The sequence below is a fragment of the Bos mutus genome, chromosome 24 (genome assembly GCF_027580195.1).
Source record: "Bos mutus isolate GX-2022 chromosome 24, NWIPB_WYAK_1.1, whole genome shotgun sequence".
Classification (NCBI taxonomy): Eukaryota; Metazoa; Chordata; class Mammalia; order Artiodactyla; family Bovidae; genus Bos; species Bos mutus.
This window is the reverse complement of record NC_091640.1, coordinates 60,496,936-60,520,215: the sequence shown is the minus strand read 5'-3', so window position 1 is coordinate 60,520,215 and position 23,280 is coordinate 60,496,936. Positions and strand designations below refer to the sequence as shown.

Genomic DNA, 23,280 nt, shown 5'->3' with positions numbered 1-23,280 from the left:
TATTTTCTGGGAATTTCTTGAAACCAAGTTTATGTGAATCCCAGTGGTTGTAGGTAGCACAGTGACAGCAGGGCTAGAGACACATACAATTATGTGTAAAATTGCACCTTTTTTATGTATCCCAATGCATTTGAGTTGGGATAATTTTAAAATATCTGATCGTCTTATCTTGCTGAAGTTCGGTGGTTCCAGATGAAGTAGCAAAATCACCACCAACACAGCAGAGTGGTTTAAAGAAACAAGTGACAATGAAAAAAAAAACTCCAGCAACAAAACTCTGGTGACTTCCTGTGAATCTAAAATTATTTAAGAGTAAAAGGTTAAAAAAAACTCTTACACTGAGAATAATTCGATAACACGTGTCAAATACACAACATACGACACAAGAGCAATTTGAATTGCTTTGGGGCATTTTAAAATTCTTGATTAAAATATTTTTCCATAATTATTAACCAGCCAAAAATTTTAAATATGACAGGAAGGAAGTATCTTAAGTGGAAATCCTAAAGGTAATCTGAAATAAAATGAGTATAGTATTTCTCAGTTTTTAGACGTTTAAAAGCTATTATTTGTTGAGATTTCTTTTCTCAACTAGAGTAAAACTCACTCTTGTGCCCAATTTTGCATCCATAGAGTGCCCGTCTCATTTTCTTTTACTTCAAGGGGTCTGCAGATAATCGGGACCTGCCAATATCCGAGGCGCTTGTTAGAAAAGTTGAAGTTTAGTTGATTTACAGTGTTCTGTTCATCTCAAGTGTGCACCACAGTGACTCAATATTTTTTGCAAATTATACTCTGTTACAGGTTATTACAAGATAATGGGCGAGATACTTTTGATTCTGAGACATGAATTCTCTTGCTTCTATAAGGTAAATGGCCACCATATTCTTGGCTTACCTGATTAAGATTATTTTTATAGTAGAATAATGGGATTTGGCCCTTTAACTGAAAAGTGCAGAGAAAATTCCCAGTCAAGCTTTTAACAAAATCTTAAAATACAAAGCCAAGGCTGGCCAGACCGCCTCTCTGGATTTGTCCCCATAGGGGCCATGCGCGTGGGTGCCTACCCACACTTTCTACAAGACTCTCATGAGCTAAAGGAACTCTGTAAATGTCTTGTTAAAAATGAAAGTAAAATGGTAAAAACTATTCTTTTGAATGCTCTTTTTTAAGATTAATCATTTTTTGAACTCTGCACGGAGTTCGTTGCTGTGCGGACTTTCTCTCGTTGCAGGGAGCGGGGGCTACTCTTCTTGCGGTCCGAGGGCTTCTCACCGCCGCGGCTTCTCCTTGCAGAGCGGGGCTCTAGGGCGCGCGGGCTTCAGAAGCTGTGGCCCGTGGGCTCCGTGGTTGCGGCTCACTGGCTTAGCTGCTTTGCAGCATGTGGGATCTTCCTGGACCAAGCTTTGAATCCATGTCCCCGGTATTGGCAGGTGGATTCTTAACCGCTGGACCAAGAAGGAACCCCTCTTCTGAGTGCTTTCTAAGCTACACAGTACTCATCCAGGAGCGGAGGAAGTGACGATTGCATAAATACGTATAAGATTGATCCAGATGGTCAGCACAGAGAAAATGGAACCGTAAGACAATTAAAATTGACCGGTTACAAAAATGGGTTAAGCGTTTCTTGATTGTAAAGAAAATTTTGTCGGTCTAGAGCAGGAGTTAGCAATCTATGGCCCAGGGACCAAATCTGCTTCTGACTTGTTTTCTAAATAAAATTTTATCGAAACACAACCACACTCACTTATTTGCATGTTGTCTATGGCTGTTTTCTTGCTACAACCTTTGAGTTGGTATGATGGAGACTGTAGGGCCTGCAAAGCTTAAAATATTTGCCATCTAATAGAAACTGTCTACCAACCTGTAGTCTAGAGATAACCACTGAATAGCACAAAATTACTCTCTGTGGAAGTTAATAACATGAATATGTTTAGGGGAAAATTCTTTTTCTATTAAAAATTCACAATAAAAGTCATCTTAATTTTGTAATAGAAGAACTTTAAAAATTGAAACATATATATATGTATTTGGCAATGAAAGTTGTGAAGCTTCTCTATATGTGAGTCAGGTTATGAATGATGACTGCAGAAGGGCAGAAAGATCAGGTTTAAAACTAAGGCTGTAATGATAATTGGCATCAGATATTAGCATAACTGGAAAAGCCTCTACTAGCCTGTTCATTTAAACCTCAGTTAAGATAGAAAAGCTTACCCTTAGCCCCCAGGGCTGGGGCTGTTTAAAATGCAGGACTAGTCTGTATCTGAGGGCTTCTTCCCCACCAGCCTTCTAAGCAGCTTCTTCCAAACAGCACGTCGTGGGAGCCCTTTCAGTGAAGGCCTGAGCTCAGCTGCTCCCATTACCGTTCTTGTGCCATCAGCCAGCACTGACTGATGACCCCGCGTGTGTACACATCTGGATGTGGGTGAACACCTACGTGTACACACACACGAACATGCGTGCGCACACACGCACACACGCGCACGCGCACACACTCACACATGTGCACGCGCACACACGCACACACGTGCACGTGCGCACACGCACACACACTGCTTTGGCTGCACTGACCTCACGGCTCTCGCATGCTCCATGAGCTTCCCTGCCTCCGTGTCTGCTCTTGTGATCCCCATGCCTCTCTACCCGTTGAAACCACTCGTTTGCCCCTAAAATGCAACTGTGAAGAACGTGGACCCAAACTCTCTTTCTCCTCTGTGGAGCGTGCTTCAGAAACGTCCTCTTCTGTCTCTGCCTCCCATTTCTGAGCTTTCGTTCCCAAGCCTTCGGGTAAATGAGAAAAAATTCACAAGGTTCAGTTAGTGGTCACTGTCTTGGGTCTTCTGAGCTACAATTCTAATACTTTAGAGGAAAAATCCTAAATTCATGCAGAGCTAGTGTCTACAAACCACAAGGAAGTTTCTTGACTTTTTCAGGCAAGAACTATAGTGTTTTCAACTTCAACCACCACTTCCCTAAAAGCTCTGTTAGAGCAAAGTCACTGATTGTTCGAGTGGCCACTGAGGTTTATGGAGGCACGTAGTGCGTTTTCTGTGACAGAGAACAAGTGAACCAGGCCGTGTAGCCATGGAGGAACGCTCGGCGGAGGGCGAACCAGTGTCGTCAGATTGTTCTCCGGTGTTCTGGCGGCGTGGAGCCCCCACCGTGTCTGGCAGCTCCTCTTAGACATTGTGCGCCGTGGCTGCATTCCCACGGTCCAGGGCACGACCGCCGTGCTGCGCACCTCTGGGGTGTTCAGGGTATGGGCTGGCCTGCTGCATGCAGCTGGCCCGAGGTGGTCTTATGAACGGGGATTTGGAGGTACACGTTTCCGGGTCCAGATCTGATCCCCACCTTTCAGCATTTACCAGTTTTTTGACCATATTCAAATTCCTGAAAGTTCTCCAAACCTCCGTTTCTTCTTCTTTGTTGGTTCTTGTTTAGTCTCTAAGTCATGTCTGACTCTCTTGCAACCCCATGGACCATAGCCCGCCAGGCTCCTCTGTCCCTGGGATTCTCCTGGCAAAAACATTGGAGCGGGTTGCCATTCCTCCTCCAGGGGATCTTCCCGACCCAGGGATCCAATGTGCGTCTCTTGTGTCTCCTGCATTGGCAGACGGGTTCTCTACCACTGGCCCCACCTGGAAAGCCAGTTTCTCATTGACACCATCTGTGAGATGAGGAGATTGGATAATGGACTTGCTCAGACCCCTCAGCCTTTACATGTGACCGTGTCATGTAGCATCTCAAACTTCAGATTTGCCGACCCTCAATCAGGAGATTTTTCTGTAATCAGGGCCTGCGATAGCTGAAGGAAGGATGGCGTCAGCCCTCACAGGCAGCCTCCACGGCAGCGGCCGGGCGAGCTCACTTGCTGAGCTCACCTCCTCAGTGCCCTGGGGGCAGCCTTCCCAGCGAAAATTTGCTACTGTCTCCTGCTTTCACTGCTAAACCACTGATATTAATTTTTATTTCTATAAAACCCAACTTCATTTTAGTAGGGTCTGCTATAGGGTCCAACTTTATTTCTGTTTCTATTGAAATTTCTGAACACTACTGAGAGCAAGTGTAAGACTCACAGATTTGGGGGTGGTGGTGGGATGGAGAGGGAAGCCACTCAGGGGATTACCAAGGTATTTGTATTTATCTCTTCTTTAGACACCCAGCTCTTCTGCAGGGACCACTGATGTCCACGTGGTTCCCTGGCTAAAAATAGAGATTCACATCTGACATGAAACTGAAGTAAGGAAAAAGGAGTCCTTTAATCTAGCAAATATTCCATAAAGAAGACTATTTGCTTTGTTCTTATGAAGCAACCGAACACTTTATAGCCTGAAAGAACACTTGGGGTGTCCCTAGAAATTTATGGTTAAATAACTTTTAAATCCCAATACTACTGCAGTCTCAGAGGTTGTGATTTTTACTATGAAAGATAGCATTACCTAGGAAATAACCACCCTAACTACATTCTTTGTAAGGATTATGTTAACTACACCACGAAATAATAGATTTTTCTGAATGCATGCATTAAAAAACAGAAACTTGCTAAATTGATTATGCAAATTTTGGAAAACAAATGTTTACTGCATAAATATTTCTAATTTCTACACTCTATATTATATATGCTAGGAACTATATTTTGCTTTTTATTAAGTTTTGCAAGTAGGACTTAAAAATAATAAAAATAGTCAAAATAGCAATGCAGAATTTTAATTGAGAATAATAAAGTACTCCAGAGCCCAATAATGAATATAAATCTCATACAACTATTTAATCTCTTGATTTATTAGGAAAGTGTCTGCAAAAGTAAAATTCAGCTCAGTTCCTATTAAGGTAACACTGATTATGAATTAGTGGCATCTGAACTAGTGAAGTTTTATTGTGAACGAAACTTTACCTTTTAAAAAATTTTTGAAAAGCAAGAAGAAGTGTAAGAAGTATAAGGACACAATATTAAAGTATAATGGAAAGGGAAAAAAAAATTGTTTTGGACTTCCTGGTGGCCCAGGGGTTAAGAGTCTGAGCTCCTAGAGTAGGGGCGCACGTTCAGCCCTGGTGGCGCAGGGGTTAAGAGTCTGAGCTCCTAGAGTAGGGGCGCAGGTTCAGCCCTGGTGGCGCAGGGGTTGAGAGTCTGAGCTCCTAGAGTAGGGGCGCAGGTTCAGCCCTGGTGACCCAGAGGTTAAGAGTCTGAGCTCCTAGAGTAGGGGCGCAGGTTCAGCCCTGGTGACCCAGGGGTTAAGAGTCTGAGCTCCTAGAGTAGGGGCGCAGGTTCAGCCCTGGTGACCCAGGGGTTAAGAGTCTGAGCTCCTAGAGTAGGGGCGCAGGTTCAGCCCTGGCTGAGGAGGATCCAACATGCTGCATGGCACGGCCAGAAATTTAAAAAACATTCTTTAAATTTTGTTTTGATTATATGAAATTTTCTGTAGTTGCATCCATAATGTTACCAGTAACTGAAAACGCCTCGTCAGAGGACCCAAGACGCTCACGGTGAGGGTCTCACTATCAGGGCCATCGTTACATTACAGGGTATCTATTGTAGTGTTCTCTTACATTATTTGGGATCGCTGCTGACTGTGTTAATCCCAAGCCTGTGGTCCCTTCCACAGCAGTCTGCTTTCTTTTGATGATTTGGAGACCGAGTGGTGAAGAGTGAAGAACTTGAACTCCGGAGTCAGACAGAGCTGAGTGCAAATCACATCTCCACAGCACTCTAGCATGTGGCCTTGGCCTTCCTTAACTTGTCCAAGCCTCAGTTTCCTCATCTGTAGAACAGGCCCTCCTTTGTAGGACAGTTAACAGGATTGAATGGGGTAGAGCAGGGCCAGAGCCCTTCAGTGTACCATACAGATGTCAGCCCGTGGCACAGACTAGCTTGAGGTCATGTCCACCACCCCTGCAGTGACCGACATTCACAGCCAGCTTACGGGAAATGCTTATGGAACAAAGCTGAAATGCCCACTAAGTGTGCCACAGGGCTCCTGGAGGGAAGAAGGGAGTGAGCCTCCCTTTATTTTACTGTGGGAGGCTGGTTTGGAGGGGGGTCTCGCAGAGCCTTCTAAGCTTAATGCTATAGCGCCTGGGTGGTACAAAAAGAAATAAATATCTCTTTTTTTTGTCCATGATTCCTGGACAAAGCTCCTAAAACTCTTGGAATTTCCTGAGTGTAGAAGTGATGGGATCACCCTTTTCGTTTTGGTTTGGCTGCACCGGTCTCGGTTGCAGCGTGCAGAATCTTTGGTTTCACAGGTGGGATCTAGTCCCCTGACCAGGGACCCAGCCTGGCCCCTGCACTGGGAACGCGGAGTCTTAGCCACTGGGCCACCAGGGAAGTCCTAGGAGCATCTTTGAGAGTCAGACAGAGAAGCTTCTGTTCATCCATGAGAAGAGTTCATCCATGAGAAGCTTCTTTCAACCATTCAGCCTGAATTTTTGCAGACGAGATGACTTTTGGTGAGCTCCTAGGGGCGGTGAGCTTCAGGATGAGGGGTGGTGGCGAGAAAGATCAAGTCCTTGTTCGAAGGTTGGCACTTTGGGGCCCACTCCTAAACCTCTGAGAAGGGGAGAGGGGCTAGAGTTCATCACCGATGGCCAGTGATTTAATCAATCATGTCTGTGTAAGGAGACCTCCATAAAAACCTCCAGATGATAGAGTTCTGGGATCTTCCGAGTTGGTGAACACACCCGTGTGCCAGGAGGGTAGTGACTCCAACTGTGTGCTCAGGAGTCTTCTGGATCTCGCCCCATGTCCCTCGTGATAAGCAGGCTGTTCACTTGCACCCTCTATAATGAAGTGTGATGATAAGTGCAGCATTTTCCCTGAGTTCTGTGAATTGTTCTCGCAAACGGCTAAAGCTGAGAGCAGAGTGTGGGAACCTAGAATTTGCAGCCAAATCAGAAGTGCAAACAGCCTGGCATCCCGCCTGCATTAGAAGGGAAAGGGGCCTTGTGGGACTGACCCCTTTCACCTGTGGGGTCTGAACTGACTCTGGGTAGTTGGTGTCAGAATGGAATTGAATTGTTGGATGCCCAGTTGGTGCTGGAAAACCAGAGAATTGGAGAGTCTATAAGGACCATTTCTCGTACGTTTTCAACCCCATCCTCCTGTCCCTAGCCACCACTGCAGCTCTTGTTTCTAAACCACCCACTAGGAGTGGGGACAGATTTTCTCAGGCTTCCAGGCAGTGACCTGGAGAGGCGTCTATGCAGCAACACTGATAAGGGGGCGTCTCCCTGCTCTGGATGCCGTTTTCACACAGACGTTTCAGGGTGAGAGGTCAACGGCCTAAATGTGCATCTGTGGCCCAAGAGTCAGAAAACAAGCAAGTTAGTTACACGGCCACGGTCATCCTTGCACAGGTAAAGGGGAAGCTGCCTGTAACATCTTGTGGGTACCATACTCATTATGACAGTCTTGCAGCCATGCGTATGTTCAAAATACTGCCTGATCCAGACTGAAAAGATGCCCTCTCCTCCCCAGAATTTTCGCATTCACTACAAACCCCGCTTCTGGAAGTGGGTAGGGTACAGCAAACACGAACGCATAAGTAAGTACATCCCATCTTCATGGTTTTGTAATATCACCAGGATGAATCTCATTCCCAGGAGCTTCTGTGCCCCCAGGAATCCTGTGTCTGCCCTGTGGTTCACATTTTCAATTCTGAAATGTTTTCCCACAGACCATTTTCTTCCAGGTTCTGGGCCTGTGAAGAGAAATTAATTCACTTGCCTCTTTGCTGTGGTTGTCAGCTCAGCCCTGTTAAGTTGGATGCTAGAGGACATGTGTTATAACGCTCCATGAGAACTAAAAAATGTTTTCCAGCTTGTAAATTGCTTTTTGTTTATTTAATTTTGTCTTTCACGGACTATATATTCAGCATATGCCTCTAGGGTCTTTTATACATTAACAATTCAAAAACCACTGACCTGTTATCATATTAAAACTCTCATTTTATCTCCAGTTTACCCATAATAGAATCCTCTTACAGGAGTTGGGCAGATGCCTTGTGAATAGATAATCTCCTCTCTAAAATGCTGGGGCTTTAAGGAGTAAGTAGGGATTGTAAATTCGAATTGTGAGCCATTTTATTATTGTACACTGTCATTATCATACGATTACAAAGCATTTCAGATTTTATTAGTTAATTTATGTAGCCGTCCCCTGACAGTTTAGGGTTTTGTTTTTTCTTTTGGTCAGATTGCTGACTCTTCCAAGAGGTGAAAATGAAAGCAGTTCACAGTGAAAGAAACTCCTTCCCGGTTCCTCACAGGTGTTGAATGAGACCTGAGCATTTTATGTCTCAGTGATTCAAAATCAAGTCCATTTCCACCATCACTTAGGGGTTTGGAATATGTCACTCAAGCATCCTGTCCTTGCAAAAAAAAAACCTGCTTGCAAAAAAAGTAGTTTAAGCTCAGGACATTTGAAGGCTTGGCTGAAATTTGTTTCTCCAGCTAAGCTTTGTCCTTATTAAGCATGGAGGTTAGTCCCTTGGCCTGTTTCCGAGTGGAAAACCGAAACTGTTTTGAAACAACAGTTACGCTGAGCGTGTGCCAGGTTTTGATTATCCAGACAAGTCGTAATGTCAAGTTAATGACAGCTTGATCTAAATTTCAATATTCAGTGTTATTGAGAGCCACATTACGAGAAAAAGGGGAAACAGGCCTAAAGCTGCAGCTCCCTGTGGTCAGTCAGTCACCCTTCTGTGCGTGCAATTATTGGAATACCCGGTAGTTAAGCCAACGGGGTCATCACAACAGTGGACAGAATTGGCCGTGTAGCAGCATCTTCATTTCGGCCACATCAGGACACGTGAGGTGATGCTTTAAGGCAACGTAGCCAGTTTGCTGACGGGGATGATCTCAGTGGATTAACCAGGATGTGGGAATATCCATGTCTCCCTTTACGGCTCTCTCAGCTCCACAGGCAAGTCTCGTGGCTTTCAGTTACAAGAGTCATCTCACTTGGGAAGCGGTGACTCATTTTTCAAAAGTTAAAATGTCTTCTCTCGTCTAACTCAAAGCTTCAGCCTCCCGTTCAACCACAAGCTTCTTCCTTCCACACCTCTGGCCTCACCCTCTGCTCAGGGACAGTCATGAAGGGCTGGGTCCTTCCCTTCTTTGCCCTTTCCTGGCCCTCCCACCATCTTCTTCTTCTTGTTTGCTTTCTTAGTTAATTGATTTTTTTTTTTTTGCCTGCCAGGTCTCAGCTGGGGCACTGGAGAGTTTGATCTTTGTGCGGCACGCGGCGTCTAGCTCCCCGACTAGGGATTGATTCTGGGCCCCCTCACTGGGAGCTCTGGGCTAAATCACTGGACCACGAGGGAAGTCCCATCTTCTTCAAGACCCCCAGCCTCTGTGCGGGGGTCTCTCAGTGGCCCCCACTTCCGGCCTGGAGTGGAAGGAAGACCTCCCTCCGCCACTTGGTAAACTTTCTCTGATTTACCCTTTCCTGTTCCCAGTCTTGCTCACCTAAGTTGCAGATGGATGAAGGGATTGCTCTCTGGTTGTTCTCAGCCCGGGGCTGCCCACAATATATGTCAACAAGGAAAGTCCCGTTAAACATCTGTTCACAAGTACATAGGCCGCAGCACCGGGATACACCAGGGCAGAAACTTCACTGTCTGGGATCAGAGAGTTCTTCAAAGGCCCGCATCATTCTTGGAAGTTCTTCAGTTTACTGGGAAAGAAAGAAATGACTGTAGAAGTAAGTGCTAAGAAGAACAGCCCCCACTAAGCTCTGAGGCCGCCCCTTTGCACTTACGGCCTAGGGGAGCTGAGGTCTTCTTGGACCATCTCCCCGGGCACAGAAGGTGAGGCTGGTGTCCACGTGGGCACGAGTGCTCCCCACTTCTCTGAGACAGAAGCAGGGCCATCTGTCGCTCTTTGGAGCTACCGCTTCAGAAGTGGGTGGTCTGAATGAAGCGGAAGGGAGTCCTGAGCTTTGTGCTGTCTTTAATTTGCTTCTATTTTCATTTCACTGCTCTGCTGGGAACAGTAAATCAATGTGCATGAATTTTGAAGAATGTAATCTAGAAAATTCAATTATTTAGTGCCTGGAAGGGTTTCAAAGATTAAAACGCTGTGTTAAAAAAAATGTATGAGCATTTATTATTGAAATTAAATGTTTGCTCCATGCAATTAAATTGCAGCGTTGAAACGGTTGGTATAGCTCCTCAGAACACGTTTCTGTGTTATTTCTGTTTGGGCGTTTCCTAACTCCCCCAGGCGGAAGTAGAAACGCTTTCCTCTGCCGCTGCCTCTGCTTTTGCTCCACTCTTCTATTGTAGCTACACTCAGTTCAGTTTGACTTGATTTAGTTGGAAAGAACATTTGCTAAGTGTAAACTGTGTGCTACTTACTGTGCGAGGCCCCAGGAACAAAAGGCTGAGCCGCGCCTTCCAGCAAACATCTAGAGTACATGTAAGTATGTTCAAGTGTGTGTGTGCGTGTGCGTGGCTGTTAACGTGAATGCAGTTAGGTCCATGAGAAAGAAGAGCAGGAGTCGAAGGAGGCAGACGGAAGGGAATACCCGTCTGTGGTCCAGGCGCTGTGAAGTTGGACGATGAATGACTTCAGATGCACTCAGTTAGCCACGAGAGCCTCTCCTTTTGGAGAGATTCAGATCTTTGTGGCTGGGTGGAGAAAATACTCTTATTGCAGCCCCCACAGAAGAGGCACAGCAGAGAAGGGCGGGCGCACACTTTTCCTCCCACGAGTTTTGCCCTTGAACTTGATGAACACAGCTCTGCAAATCGGAAACATTTCTGAGGTTTCCAGGTTGTTTAGATTTCCAACGAGTGTGCCAAGCGTGATGGCAATCTTCTTGGAGTCAAAAGTTTTCTTCCCTTGCGCATAACTCTGACTTGTTTATTAAGAGCTGATCTAGACTATTAAACAGTTGGTATTCAGGAAAATACTGGTAAGACACAACATTCATGGGAAAATCTCAGTGCAAGTGGAAGAATTGGAAAGTGGAGACTTTGGCATAGCCCTTTGAGTATCTGCAGAGATTTTAAAAAGGAAAGACATTAACTAAGCTAAACAAACCCAAACAAATTACATATTAAAGTTAAAATACAAAAAGACAGGATAATATTCACAAACCATTTGCTTTTCTTAAAAAGCAGGGTAGGTGCCACCCACATTATAGATATTTATTATTGAAAGTTTGGATTCTGGAAAGAAGGAGAAAACATCTTCCTGTTTACTTCTTATCTATAAACATGTTTCATGGCCTATTAAAAGCTTCTCAGAAGCAGAAAGACTTTTTAAACAGTTTTTGTGAGGCAGCAAGTTTGATAGAATATGAGGTTAACTGAGTGTAAAACACCAATAAAATAAATAAATGCTGAAAGATGGGGTAAAAGAAAGCGAAGGGAAGGATTACAAAACAAATGGAGTAATTTCCATTTTTACACGCTCTGAAACAAATCACGGGGGACATGCATTTCCATTCCTTGAGAAAGAATCTATTAGTAAGATGATCTGGTCCTGGAACTTTAGGGCAGAAGTAGTTAATAGTTTTTTTCAGTTTATTTTATTTTTATTACTCTAGTCCATTATATTATCTCTGGTATCAGTTTTGGAAATATACGTTTTTTCAGCAAATTGCGAGATTTTGAAATTTATCAGCATAGAGTTGAACACGGTAAGAGAATTGTGTATGCATGTATACGCTAATCTATTTAAATTTCCTTCCACATTAATTGTTGCTTACTTTATCATTTCTAAACTTGTGCTATTTCTATTTTTTCTTCATTTAATTTGTAAGTAACCCATTTTGCTCGTTTTTTCCTCAAATATAAAGCTTTTGAATTTATTGACCCATCGCTAATCTTTTTAGAGATTTCTGCCTCTCTTATTTTCTTCCTTTTCTTCATTATAGATATTATATAATCTTTTTCTAGCTTCCAAATTCAAATGGTTATATTTTCTCTTTCAACATTTCTTGACTAACAGTAAGAGTTTTTAAAACTTTGGAGTTTGTTTTTGGGCAAAATTGTGGTGAAATATTTTAAGTTTTAATTTGTGTGGTTCAAATTTCTGTCTCAACAGTTGTATTTTTATGCTAACAGAACAAGAAGTATATTTGTTGTCAGACAGTCGAGTATTTTTCATTGAAACTTTTTTCTTATTTGCATTAATTGTTGTAAGAGAATATGACCTATACAATTTGTGGCACCTGGAATTGATTGAAATTATCTTTTTTCTTACTACATATTTAGCTATTTGTATGTGCGTGTGTACATACATACATGTACAGGTGTATATATACGCACATATGTATGTGTGTGTCCTACGAATGCTCGTGAACTTACATTTTTAAACAGATTCAGTTTTTAAGTCAACCTTAAGCAAATTCGTCAGTCAAATAAATAATTCCTAGACATCTTCCTTAGCTCTACAGTGTCCTCTTCCTTCTCAGTGGACAAACACACTGAAGTTTCCACCAGCCTTCGAAACTTCTCTCAAAAATGCCACTCCTTCCCGGTGGCCCTGGCTTACCCTTACCTGCACTGATAGATTTCCGGAAGTGGCAGCTGCACTTACTGACTCCAGTATCTCACTGCTGAGCCCTGCTTCACTTTCTTAAAATTCAAACCTTTATAAACTACACGTGTTTACTGTATAGTGCAGGGAACTATATTTGATATGTTGTGATAAACTGTAATACAAAAGAATGGAAAAACAGAGTACAGATATACACATACATGTGTGTAAGCGAAATCACTTGGATATACACTTGCAACTAGCACAATACTGTAAATCAGCTGTGCTGTAATTAAGAAAAAGAAAGTGCTTCCCTGGTGGTCCAGTGGTTAAGACATCGAGCTTCCAAAGCAAGTGTCATGGCTTCGATCCCTGGTCAAAGAACCAAGATCCCACATGCTACCTGGTGTGACCAAAAAAAAAAAAAAAATATATATATATATATATATATTTTAAAAGAAAGAAAGTAAAAAAAGCCAGACCTTTAGACATTCGGGAGGACCGGCTCTGAGGCAGGTGTAGAGGTGTGACCTGTGAGGCCCACGTCCTCTAAGAGCTTGCAGTGAGTTTGAGTCCCATCAAGTTCACATCAAGGTCCTTTGACGTGCTTTGGTAGAAGCCAGCTTCATACCAAGGCCAGTCAGGAAGGCTGTACCACAAAGACAGAGCACTGGCTTCTCTGAGCAGAGGCGTTACTGTACCCTTCCCTTCTTTCATCTTTGCCAGGAGAGTCGGGGTGGGGAAGCCTGACAGCTTTGAGCAACTCTGGCCTCGAAGGCAGAAGCGTGTGGGGCAGGACTCATCTCCACGAAGCTGGAAGGGGGCCCATCCATGAAGGTGCCGAAAACATCTGTCTGCAGCGGGGTGTAGTTGGCACCCAGGGAAGGAGAGTCAGAAGTCTGGCTGATGATTTGTCGGGTCTTCCACCCAGCGTGAGGGACGCCATTCTTTTTGATACACTCTGGACCCCCAGCCTCCTGTGTGTCAGATATAATATTGGGGGCCCCATCTTGGCCCCTCTCCGCCCCCACTAATACCTTGCAGCCACATGAGAGGTCCTGGACCAGAACTGCTTGACTGGACCACTCCTGGACTCCTGACCCCCAGGAACTACTGGGGATAATGTATTTTTTTAAGCTGCTAAATCTGGGACTAATTTGTTACAGCAATTCACAACTATTACAGTGCAATAGGGTTTTGCAAAGAGGCACAATGAGGGTTAAAGAAAGGAGTGATCATGTCCCCATGGGAGGACGGTCAGAGCCTCCGATGAAGGGGCGGGGCATCTGAGACGGGCCTTGCAGATAACTGGGCATGGAGGAGAAGAGAAATAATATTTCAGGAGACAGAACAAGGAGCTGGAAAAGTCAAGGTTGTATTCCGGAAATAGGGATGGGGTCAGTGATCTGCATCTTTGATGAAAGCCAGAACCTGGTGGCAGATGAGTCAGGAGGGGTGCTGGCCACAAAGAAAGCACCTGTGTGGTTCCTCTTTCTCACCCGAACCCTGAAGGACATTTTGCGTGGTTTGCTCCTTGAACCTCTTCTCTTTCTTTATGGAGTTCCTTGGTGATCTCATTCCCACCAGTGTCTACCTGCTGCCGCTGCTGCTAAGTCACTTCAGTCGTGTCTGACTCTTGGGGACCCCATGGACTGCAGCCTACCAGGCTCCTCTGTCCGTGGGATTTTCCCGGCAAGAGTACTGGAGTGGGGTGCCATTGCCTTCTCCACCAGTTTCTACCTAGGTTGCTTTAAAATCTAACCAGGCCAACCCTTAGTGAATCAATCTCACATCTCCAATTGCTTGCTGATTTTTTCCACCCAAATAAAATGTTTCCAGCATCTCAAATATCTTTGACTCTTAAATCTATCTTCCTCTCTCGCCACCCTCCTTAACTGACTGCCTACCAAACTGAATCTACAACTCCAGACATCCTCAGATCAAACCCCAAAGTGCTTTCCTAACCTTCTATATGTATCCAACTGCCAGCCAGCAAATGTTGGTGTTCCTATAGCACGGTGGCATCAGCCTGTGGGGAAATGCGAAGATGAATCAGAGATAGGTGAACCAAGAAGCTGGCTGAGAATAATTTCATAGGATAATTAGTTTTAGTTAAATGTAATCTCCAAGGACACCTTTAATTTTCTCAACTCTCTGCTTCTGCCTCCTCCGATGCACCTGTGTACACGATGCAAATTGGGCCTTAAATGGTTCTTGAACAAACTTTGAGAGATAAGTGAACATAAATGTCATTACTAAGTGGTAAAATAAAAGGTGTCTATTTCCCGGCTGGCTTCAGGGACGCCTGACCTGTGCCCCACACTCTGCAGAGTGCAATGCTTGGTGTAATGCTCTGTTGTCACCATTTCAAAACTCTTAATCATTCTGGGGCAGGGGGCCCATGTTTCATTTACTACTGAGCCCTACAAATTGCATAGGAAGTACCGATAGCGAGTGACAATGTTTGATTGTTCGTTTATGTTATTTTCGTTCTATTGTTGAAAAAAGAATTTAAGGCAGCATAAAGGATGACTCAAATGGAGGAAGATAAGTGTCTTTTTAATGAAGCAAAGGAAAAATAAAGTTAGGAAGTTAAAATGGAGCTGGACTTAGTTTACTGCATTAAAACCAAGATAAATATTCAGCTGCTAGAAGTTGCTCACGAATATGGTTTTAAGACTTTCTAGCAGCCACTGTGGGCAGGGAGGAGTGACAGGTTGTGAGGAGCATGGTGTTCAGGGTCAGCGGCTCAGGAAGAAGCTCAGACACCCCGAGAGGAGACCAGAGGGCGTCCCCTGGGGCTCAGCTGGTAAAGAACCCGCCTGCAGTGTGGGAGACCTGGGTCCGATCCCTGGGTTGGGAAGATCCCCTGGAGAAGGGAAAGGCTCTCCACTCCAGTATTCTTGCCTGGAGAACCCCATGGACAGAGGGGCCTGGTGGGCTATAGTCCACGGGGTCACAGAGTCGGACACGCCTGAGCGACTCTCACACTCACAGGAGACTGTGGAGGACCTGGGGAGCTCCATCCCACGTGCCGCCGCTGAGACGTCGCCAGCCACAGCTAAACGGCCTGCTGCTGCAGCTGAGGGTCCTGAACGCTGCCATGAAGATCCAAGTCCTGCAGCTAAGACCCTGCGCAGCCAAACACGTCTTTTTTTTTTTTTTTTAATCGATTTGGAAATGACCCTAAATCGCAGTCTGACTGAACTGGAATAACTAGGTTGTAACAGATTTGTAAAGAAACAACATAGAGAAAATCCCCTGACAGGGGATGTAGGGAGCATGAGACTCTGCAAGGAACAAAATAAACTCCTGTTGGGTCATTTTTGAACACTTATTAGGCGCTGCCTGTGTGCACGGCTCGGGCTCTCTGTTCCTCATGATGCTGTGGGATGTATGTATGACGGGGCGGACGAGGTGAACAAACAGCAGTTCCAGGATTGAGGACCTACCGACGTTGAGCGTGTTAAGTAGCCTCGGTTGTGTCTGCGACCCCGCGGACCGTAGCCCGCCACGCTCCTCTTACTGGAGTGGGCTGTGCCCCCTCCAGGGGATCTTCCCAACCCCGGGATCGAACCTGCCTTTCTTACATCTCCTGCACTGGCTGGCAAGTTCTTGACCTCTAGTGCCACCTGGGAAGCCTGGGTCTTAAGAGTTGTTGCTGTTCAGCCGCAGAGTCGGGTCCAACTCTTGGCGAGCCCACGTCTGCAGTGTGCCAGGCCTCCCTGTCCCTCACTGGAGGAGGGAATGGAAACCACCCCAGGTATACTTGCTGTGAAAATCTCATGAACTATCGTCAGAGTGCATGCTGTCAAATCCAAGTTCACGTGCCTGACCCAGAGGCCAAACAAACCAAAACCTCAGAGTCTGGAGCAGAAAAGGTTTACTGCAGGGTCAAGCAAGGAGAACCGATGGCTCATGCTCAAAATCCCAACTCCCTGATGGGCTGGGGGGGAGGTTCTTATAGGCAAAACCTGGGGTGAGGGCTGCGGGGTGTCTGACTTTCTTCTGATTGGCAGGCACCTGGTGCTCGGCGTGAGGTCACCAGCCTCCACTGGGTGGGGGCCTGAGTCCCTGCAGGCGGCTCAAGGCTGTTGTTGTGTATATGCCCTCTGGAGGAACCAGGACCTGCCCCCTGCTGCTCTATTGTTTCTTGATGTTCCTCCTTTGTTTCTGCATTCCCTCGCTTCCTGAATCAGCCTTTTGGAATTCTGGAAGGTGTAGGAGGCTGAAGGAAGCAAGCCTATTTTTTATAAACAGGAAGCAGGGGAATGTGGAAAGGATTTGTACCTGGAGGGCTTCACAGGGTTTCCTGCGCAGTAGGTAAAAAAAGGGTCTCGTTGGAGAAATCTGAGTGAGCTTTAAAGGGACAGGGGGTCACGGTGAGAAGCAGCAATGTAAACACCCTTCAATTTAGTTCAGTCGCTCAGTTGTGTCCGACTCTTCGCGACCCCATGGACTGCAGCAGGCCAGGCTTCCCTGTCCATTACCAACTCCTGGAGCTTGCTCAAACTCATGTCCATCAAGTCAGTGATGCCATCCAACCATCTCATCCTGTCGTCCCCTTCTCCTCCGGCCTTCAATCTTTCCCAGCATCAGGGTCTTTTCCAATGAGTCAGTTCTTTCCACCAGGGGGCCAAAGTATTGGAGTTTCAGCTTCAGCATCAGTCCTTCCAATGAACACCCAGGACTGATCTCCTTTAGGATGGACTGGTTGGATCTCCTTGCAGTCCAAGGGACTCTCAAGAGTCTTCTCCAACACCACAGGTCAAAACCATCAATTCTTCTGTGCTCAGCTTTCTTTATAGTCCAACTCTCACATCCATACATGACTACTGGAAAAACCATAGCCTTGACTAGATGGACCTTTGTTGGCAAAGTAATGTCTCTGCTTTTTAATATGCTTTCTAGGTTGGTCATAACTTTTCTTCCAAGGAGCAAGCGTCTTTTAATTTCATGGCTGCAGTCACCATCTGCAGTGATTTTGGAGCCCCCAAAAACAAAGTCTGACACTCTTTCCATTGTTTCCCCATCAATTTGCCATGAAGGGATGAGACCGGATGCCATGATCTTAGTTTTCTGAATGTTGAGTTTTAAGGCAACTTTTTCACTCACCTCTTTCACTTTCATCAAGAGGCTTTTTAGTTCCTCTTCCCTTTCTGCCATAAGAGTGGTGTCATCTGCATATCTGGGCTTATTGATATTTCTCCCAGCAATCTTGATTCCAGCTTGTGCTTCACCCAGCCCGGGCATCTCACATGATGTACTCTGCCTAGAAGTTAAGTAATCAGGGTGACAATATATAGCCTTGACATACTTTAAAACAGGTGATTATGTGACCTTGTCACACTGCTGTGGACACTGTGAGGCGGAGGGTGGGGGTGTCAGAATGTTGCCCAGATCTTGGCTCTCTGTGCACCAATGCCAAGCAGAAATACAGAGAAAGAGTGGCTTTATTACTTTGCCAGGCAAAGGGGAAACACAGTTAGCTAGCACCTCAAGAACTTTGCCCTATCCCTGGTGAGTAGAAAGACTTTATATAGTCAGGTATATAGTCAGGCAGGGATATGTGATAAGGATCAAGACAGTAACAGTCTCCATTTCTTCTGTAAAGTTTCAAAAGGGTGCGGTTGCTGACAAGCTTCCCAGGTGGCGCTAGTGGTAAAGAACCTGCCTGGCAATGCAGGAGACAAAAGGGACGCGGATTTGACCCTTGGGTCGGAAAGATCCCATTGGTGGAGGGCACGGCAACCCACTCCAGAATCTTTGCCTGGAGAATCCCATGGACAGAGGAGCCTGGAGGGCTAGTCCCTAGCGTCGCAAAGAGTCAGACACGACTTGGCGACTGAACAACCACAAAGGGATGCTTTACTCCAGCAACCGTTCCAGCACACTCCACCCGTGGGAAGAGAGGGAGGTAACAGCAGATGAAGTACACGAAAGCAAGAAGAGGTGGGAAGTACTGAAGAGCGTCCTGTTTGACATCATCCTGCACTGACCTCTAAAGGGCTGACCTTGGGAGACGTCAGAGGTGCCATCGCTCCTCCTGACCACTAGAGGGTGCTCCGACTTGGTCCTCCGGCTCCAGGAGCAGAGAAACAGCTTGGGTTCTTTGAGTTTAAATGGTTGGGGCAGGAGGGAGCTGAGACCAGAGCCTGCGGGAAGAAGAGGGTCGGGGGCCGGGTCTGGGCCTGCGGCGGGGGTGGGGGCGCCAGGCCAGCCCTGGGGGGACGCAGGCGAGGACAGAGGAGTGGGTCCTGGGGGTCTGGGCCCCCTCGGGGCCCACGGGCAAGGTCCTGGATCCAGACCTGGGCCTTGAGAAGCGGCGGGGGCCTTCTCTGCCCTCTTCTTCCTTCCATCTCACAGCGGCACTTTCGCACTAAGTGTAGCTGCGGCAGCAGGTTTAGCGGCCACATGAGAGGAGGAGCCAGATGAGGGCCAGGAACCTTACAGCCAAAGGAAGAAAAAACAGGGAAGGAGATGGGACCGGCCCGGATGGTGGAGAGGAGGGCGCGCCTGGAGGGAGCGAGCACAGGACCGGGGCTGAGGGGGTGGGGGGGTGGGGGGCATGCGGAAGAGAGGGGCTGCCCTCGCCGTGCCTTTGCTGGCTGATCCACTGTAGCCGCTCCCACCCGCCAGTCAGTGAGGGGTGTCTCACGTCGATGGCACGAGGGACGGGGTCCAGTATATAATGACTTCCCTCTGCCCTGCTTACAGCAGAGACATTGCTGACTTCCTGGAGGGAGTGAGGATCCTACTCAACCTCAGCCTGTAAATAGGACTTTCCCGTAGCTCAAACGGTAAATAATCTGCCTGCAATGCAGTAGACCCGTTCAGTCCCTGGGTCAGGAAGATCCCCTGGAGGAGGAAACGGCAACCCACTCCAGTATTCTTGCCTGGAGAATCCCATGGACAGAGGAGCCTGGTGGGCTACAGTCCATGGGTTTGCAAAGAGTCGGACACGACTGAGCAACTAACACACAACCTGTAAATATGATGAAAAAGCAGCAGATACTGCGGGTGAGGAGGGGGTGCAGAGGCTGGTGTTGTTACTGGCAGCTGCCACTCAGCCAGGACACACTGAAATGGCCGTATTGTCTTCAATCATCATCCAGATACATTGGCGGCTGCCTGTAGCTGTTGAATATCACCCCTGCTAATGGCCCTGTAATTCTAGCCAGCAGTTTTGGAATGTGTATTGTACATATTAAAGATGAGGTTAAGGAAAAGGATGGCATTGTTTAACCCATTGCCACTGTTAGAAAAGCAGTCTGGATATGGTTCCTATGAAATCCTTTGGAGTTTTCAGAATACTTCAGTTATTTCATTCCAGATGAGGCCTCATAGTACACAGATTATACCTGGTTCTACATAAGTAAGAGATTAGACAGTTTCAGATACAGCAGCTCTCTCAGAGAATACCTTACTGGTGTAATTAGTCTGTTGAGATTGGTTTATGTAGAGCCCCTAAATAAAAATCAGTCCTGAAATGTGCACTATCTTTAACAATCATTAACGGTAAACTATCTTAGACTATATGTACTTGAAGACTGTTTTCTACACTTTTAAAAAGACTATGTATACTCGAAGGTGGCGAGAATCACACAAGGGAAAAGTAAATTTGCAAATTCAGAGGAAACACTCACTTTCCTGGGTGTTTCTCCTTCCCTCTCACGTAGAACGCCTCACTTCTGACACTTCTGGTTGCCAAATGTGTGGGCTTTTTCTGCCAAGACAAGTAATTCTCTGTGACATCAGCTGAGCATCCTGTAGTTTAGCTCAGTTCTGACATATCTACCTGGAGATGATGTCAGATCCCAGAATTGAGGGGATTCAGTCCTAGGGGACTGTACCCCCTTCCAACTTCAGACGCCAATCTCGCGGCCAGATAGATTGTTGCCTGTGCTTCGACCGGACCCCACGGCTACAAATCAGAGATTCCTCCTCGGGTTTGATTCGTTTGCTAGAGCAACTCACAGAACTCAGGGACACCGTTTACTCACTGTTTACCAGTTTATTATAAAAGAATATGGAAAAGGAGACAGTTGGACATTGAAATGGAAGACGTGCAAGGGGACAAGGCATGTGGGAAGGGGGCGGAGCGTCCACGTCCCCTCCAGGCCCGCCCCTCTCTACGTGCTCACCGCTGGAAAGCTCTCCGAACCCTGCGCTTTGGCAATTGTACAGAGGATTCATCACACAGGCATGATCCATCAGTAACGGCATTTCCAGCCTCTCTCCCAAAGTTCTTTGGGGTACAAGGAGTAGGGCTGAAAATTCCAAGCTTCTGACCGTGTCTTGGTCTTTCTGGTGACCAGTCCTCATCCAGGAGCCCACCCAGGGTCACCTCACCAGAACAAAAGACACTTCTATCACCGTGATGTCAGGAACCAGTGCCAGAGACCAAATGTTAGACCACAAGATGCTCCCGGTGTTCGTATCACTTGGGAGCTCTGTGCCAGGAACTAGGGGTGGAGACCAATATATACTTTTCCCTAGTATTTCATCCAAGTCAACTTGGTTTAAACAGTGATTAGGAAGGATGATGATGTGTTTGGTGCAACATGCCTCTTGGGGTTATTTACAGCACGCGAAAGCTGTCTGAACCTGGCTCCTACTTCAACGTTTTAAAACAACGTTAGGTATAAATTATGCACCATAAAATCCGCTTGTTTCAAGTGTACAGCTATCACCATAGTTCAGTTTCAAGATGCGATTTTAAAATGTAAAACTCAGACATGTTAGACAAAAACCTCACCCTCACTAATGGGCTGGACTGGGATCTTTAGGGCCGTCAGCACCCGGGAGGGTCTGTTCGTTTCCCTGTGCTATTTCATCTCTGCCTCCTTCTTAGAGCGTCAGGCACTCAGGGACCAAGCTGAAATAGAATCTCTGCCCTCGAAGATCAGGAAGACAGTCATGAAAAGGGATAAAAAAGATTATCGCATTGTCTGTGGAAGTATCTTCCTGATAGAAAGGCTGTCCTGGGAATCACGGGGCCATAGTTATCTCAGCCCCACCCCATGTTCTCGGAGATTTAAGGGTTCAGCTCAATAAACATTTATTGGATATCTGTGCTTGATGCTGTGGGTACAAAGATGAATAACTCATCCCTGCCTGGATTTTAGCAGTGGTAATTCAGCCTCAGGTGACTAAGCATCAATGTTATTGGTCTGACTGACCTTGTAACCCAGTCCCAGTATTTCAACCTCCACCCAGGGAGTGGGGTGGCAGGCTCGGGGGCAGGTTACAGCCCTCTTTCTGCACCCTGTCTGATAACAGGAAATCTTTGCTCAGATCCCTCCTCAAAAGCATCTTCTCAAGGGGCCCTCGCGGCCACCAAACTAAAATTTCAGCTTTCACCCAATGCAAAATCTCCATGCCCCTCTTCTGGCTTGATTTGCCCCCTTCTGCTTTTCACTCCCCAACACATAATTTCTCGTACTCGTTTATTATCTAGTGTGTTCTCGGCTTCCTCCATCAGCATGACAGTTCTGTGAGGGTGGGGGTTTGGGTGTGTTTCCTTCTCTGTCCTGATGCGAGGGCTGGGCTCTGGGGACAAAGGCCAGCCACCAGGAACATTTGTTGAGTGAACTCGGGAACATCTGATCCTTACCTGACTCCCCAGAGCCAGGGCCTCATCCTGATAACCATGGATCTTCAAGGCCTGGGATCTTGAAGACCCTGATCGCATCTCACTCCCACACGTGGGCAATGCCTCTGTCTGGGGTGCATGCCTTCCTGAAGCTCCGACCACACTGCCTGCTGGCTCTGGCTCTGAACCCTGCCTGCTCCAAGCTGGTTTGCTCCCGCAAGGGTCTCAATGAAGAATCCTCTCCGACATGTCGTTGCCTGTGTCTCCCCTGCCCTGGTGCTGGCCCCCAACTAATCTTAAGAATGGCCTAACCCAGTCTGCCCACGGTTAGTTAACCCTCCCTGTGTGGCGGCTCTACAAGGTTGGACAGAAGCAGAACACCCATGATGTGGCGTGAATCCAAAGACCAGCCAGTGGGAATGAATGAGTGAGTGTGGAAGAGTTCACTGTACAGCGGGCTGAGTGCTTGAATCCTCCCAAGATTGTTTGGGAAGCAGCTGAAAAGAAAGATTTTAAACATTTTGGAAGAATTACCCACCCCTGAAAGTAGCTTCTTCAACGTAGCTTTTAATGTCGCTTTTGAATAACAATATTTCTAGGCTAAATTTTTCTAGTAAAATCTTGCTGTATTGTCACTCACCATCCTATTCGAAGCTCCTGGTTAACATCAGAGCTTTCAATATGCTCATTAGCTTCTCATTAAAGCGACAAAAACAAGGACAAAAAATTTGTTTTCAGGCTCCTAAAGTTGAGCCTGGAAATAAAGACTCCTGAAGCTCTCTACTGCGAGGATATACGTCTGCTCTTAAAACAGACCACCACTTTCACTCCTGCCAGGCGTACAACAGAGGATATAACTTCAGGGAACAGAAGGACGTGGGTCAGCCAGGAGAACGTTTTAATTGGGACCCTAGAGCGGCCTGACATCCATGAAGCTTTATGCTTCTCGGTGACCGATTTCTGCATGTGCTGAGTGACCGCACATTTGGAAACACTATTAACAGGTTTTATTTAAGGGACAAGACAAGAAGGGTCTGTCGAGCACATTGTGAATTTTAGTAGGTCACATAGGGTGCTACGCAGGCTGTCCATTTCATCATCTTGGCAGAAGCACTTCAATGAGATGTGGAAGAGGTCCTTGCCCCCTGGACGAGACAGTAGGACATAAAGACATCTCCATTGCAGCAGCCAGCAAATCC

The 23,280-nt window shown here is 46.3% G+C and overlaps 1 protein-coding gene across 1 annotated transcript in view; it reads left to right on the top strand.

Annotated features, from left to right (window-relative positions):
• The first annotated feature begins 10,270 nt into the window (after window positions 1-10,270).
• RNF152 (ring finger protein 152) overlaps window positions 10,271-23,280 on the top strand; it is a 92,976-nt gene continuing 79,966 nt past the window's right edge. The window contains exon 1 of the mRNA XM_070361587.1: window positions 10,271-10,416. The gene's annotated coding sequence lies outside the window, so the exon portion shown is untranslated. The remainder of the gene's footprint in view (window positions 10,417-23,280) is intronic.